Source organism: Meleagris gallopavo, chromosome 2 (genome assembly GCF_000146605.3).
Source record: "Meleagris gallopavo isolate NT-WF06-2002-E0010 breed Aviagen turkey brand Nicholas breeding stock chromosome 2, Turkey_5.1, whole genome shotgun sequence".
NCBI classification, from domain to species: domain Eukaryota; kingdom Metazoa; phylum Chordata; class Aves; order Galliformes; family Phasianidae; genus Meleagris; species Meleagris gallopavo.
In genome coordinates, this window is record NC_015012.2 from 104181798 (window position 1) to 104185345 (window position 3548).

The following is a 3548-nucleotide window of genomic DNA, read 5'->3' on the forward strand; positions in this document are numbered from 1 at the left end:
AGAGAATTTATGTGTGTTACCTCTTTTTTTTTTTTTAATTATCTTTAATAAACAGCTATTCTAGTATTCTGGTGTCACAGTTTCTCATCGTCTGTGCCCACATACCTCCGCCTCCATCCTGTTTCTCACTTTGGTTACAGACCAAAGTGAGCTCATCCCTTCTCGTCCCCTTTTTTAAGAGGTTTCCCATAAATCCCCACCTCTGGGGTGGCAATGTGCAGTGTGCACTCAGAGGTGGAATGGAGAGGACAAAAAGCTCCTCCAGCACAATGCCACCAACTAGAGGGGGACAGCAGCCTCCCATTGTCCCAGAGTCCCCACCAAGCATCCTGGACCAACAGCCCCAAAGCAAAACCCAGAGTGGGTTTTTGCATTATAACCCCTTTTCCCCTGTAAGTCCCTGCACGGTGCCAAGGACACCCGGGTGTCCCCAAACCCCGGGATGCGGTGCTCCAGGCACCGCCTGGCAGGATGATGACATTAACAGGCTGTTTCCATGGTTTCTCACCATTCACAGAGGACGCTCCTTAGGAACCAGCACTGGTGGCAGAAAAACAAAAGGAGATGTTGAGGGGGGGACAACCCGGGGGTCCTCCGCCTCGCTGACGTTGGCTGACGTGGTCCATCTCCAGCCCTGATACAGGGAACAGAGGCAGATCAGCGTCAGCATCCTGCTGTGTTGTTCTGCCCATCACATCCCAGCTGGAAATCTGGGCTTCCCATGGCCTTTTTGGGCACAGTAAAGCATCCTTTGGAAGTACAAAGCAGCGAAGCTGCTGAGCAGGATGCGATGTTTCTCTTTGTCGGGCCCAAAGGGAGCATTTTCCTGCAGTGTCTGGCATAAAAATGGCAATAAAGAGTGAAATGAAGCATCACTTCGGATGACAAAAGTGAAGCATTTTGACTTTTTCTGGACAATTTGTTGGGGGAAAAAAAAAACAACATTGTTTTCAGGAAACAATATGAATGAATGGCTTGGCTTCTTAAGATGGCAATTTTTTTTTATGTAATAAAGGATGCTGCTTCTTCCCCAGCACTGAATCTCATTCCCAGAGAGGCAGAGAAATGGCTTTAAGGCAGCAATGCCTCCCAGGGGCTGAGCATTTGCTCTCACATGCAAAACTGGAAGATCCATTGGGTAACATGGGTGGGTGCTGTGTGGGAACCCCCTTTGTGGCTCTTCCACCCTGAGCTCCTGCCTGATGAACAGCTTAGCTCAAACCTTCCTTCTCGTGGCACTATGGGCTCTCGTTTTCTTGTTGATCCTCATGATTTCCACCTTATTTTTGGCTGTGGGTGCCCCCCAGCCGATGCTGCTCGACGCATCCGGGGATGGAGCGACATTTCAGGCGATATTTCGGAGAAGCAGGCAACTCTCCCATTGGCTCACAGCCGGGAGGTGATGTCATTTCTGACCAATCGAGGGGAGGGCGGTGCTTTTTTCTCTGCTCCCCCCCTCCCCTTTTGCATCCCCCTCAGTCCTGGGGCTGGGCACGGAGGATGCGATGATGGAGACCTCCTCTTTTTTGGAGAGTGAGCCCTATAGGTATCCCTAGCACTGGGGGACCCCTCCTTGGGAGGAGCTGCAATGGGCACGAGGCAGAGGGAGGGGGTTGGGAGGAATGGGACTGAAGAGCCAAAACTGAGCATGGTGCAAAGGTTATGCTTGGGAGGGTTCAAATCGATGGGTCCAAAGATGCAATGCTGATAGCTGAAGTGCTGGGAGGGCAATCCAATGGGGTAATGCTGAGCCTCCCCAGGCGTTTTTGGAAAGGGCTTGGGGTAAAACAGCAGAAATACCTTCACTCCATCCTCACGGTCATAGAATCGTAGTGTCATGAAGATAGGAAAAGACTTCCAAGTCCAGCTGTTGACCCATCCCCACCATGCCCTCTAACCACATCCCTAAGTAGAACGTAGAATCATTGGGGTTGAAATGACAAATAAGATCAAATCCAACCATCAACCATCCCTGAGGCCACAGGGAGCTGCTGCCGGAGCACAGTAACAGCCATCCCCAGTGGGCTTTTGGGGTGCAAGATGATGGCCCTGAGCTGGGTGGTCACCAAGCCCCCACCGCTGTGCTGCTCCTTTGGGGTTGCGGGGCTAGGATTTGCCCCCAGGGATGGGTTTGTGCCATGAACCCACACCTGCAGGGAGCTCAAAGAATCCTTTGAGCAGAGCCCCCCCAGCGGGTGCCATGTGCTCACCCAGTGCCAGTCACGGCAGGGACGGTCTTACTGCCACAATGGCTGTTTGTCTGCTGCTGAATGCTGTGTTTGGTTGTTTGTCCTCCCATTGCTCCTTTATGTGCTCCCCTCCCTCGGTGATTCTTCTCCCCCTCCACAGTTTGGACCCCCACTAAAACCCCACTTCTATCTCCACCAGCCCCACCCTATGAGCACCCCACACCTCTCCCCTCTGCCTGTTCTCCTCTTGTCCAGCTCTGTCTTGGTGGGGGAGTTTGGCCATCTCATCTCATCCACACTGGGGGCATGCTATGCCCAAAAGGATCCTTCACCCACTGGATAAACGGATGGACAAACCATGGACAAACATCCCAAGCTCTGCCATGCTGCGGTGTCACTTGTGCAATGTCACCCCATTTCTAGTTGGGTCACTCTCCTCATCCCATACTTGGGCCAGGATGCCACCCTATATTCGTTTTCCAGGGGGAAAACACCTCCCCACAGCTGAAAACCCATTTGCGTAATGGAGGAGAGCAGTGCCTAAATATACCCACGCAGTCCCCTAGAGGTGTCAGGATGTGAACTCCATCAGACACAGCTGTCACTGAGAAATAGGCCAGGGTGAAGGGAACAAGGGGAAGGAGATTCAGCTTAGGGGAAGGAGATTCAGCTTAGGGGAAGTGCATGGACCTGAGTGATGTCCCAGCTCTGGATCCACTTGCCCCAAGGGACATCACACCAAAATATCTTCAGGATCTGGGACTTGGCAGCTCAAAGCCCCCATTGCCTGATTTGGCAGAAGTAGTCCTCAAGCCCACATCTTGGGACATGTCCTGGCCCTGGGAGAATGGAGCTGTAGGGTGATGCGGCCATGGCCACTTGAAATCCACAAAGGTTGGTCCATGCACATGGCACAATTCATCCCCGTTTGGGGTCGCTGGGAGGAACACAGGGCTCTCCAATTCCCCCAAGCAGAGAGGTCCCCTTGTCACTCTGTCCGTCTCCATTTTGTCCCACTGGAACAGGGAATGACATCCAGACTCCCCCAGCCCACACTGGGACCCCCATTGGGTGACAGCAACACCCCCAGCACTGCTCACACAGAAAAAAAATCCCACTGGGGGGCATTTTTGCCACCCAGCCTCCCTACCTTACTTCCATTATTTTTTTTTCACCGTTTTTTTCATTTTTTTTAATTTTCAATTCTTTTTCTATTTTTTTTTCAGTCCCCCTTCTTTTTTTTTTCTTTTTTTTTTCCCATCCCCAATCCCTGAAAATAGCTGCCGGGCTGTGACATCACCGTGCTGCTCCCGGGTTCGCACAGATCGGGTCCAATCAGAGAGGCAGAAAGCTGCTCCA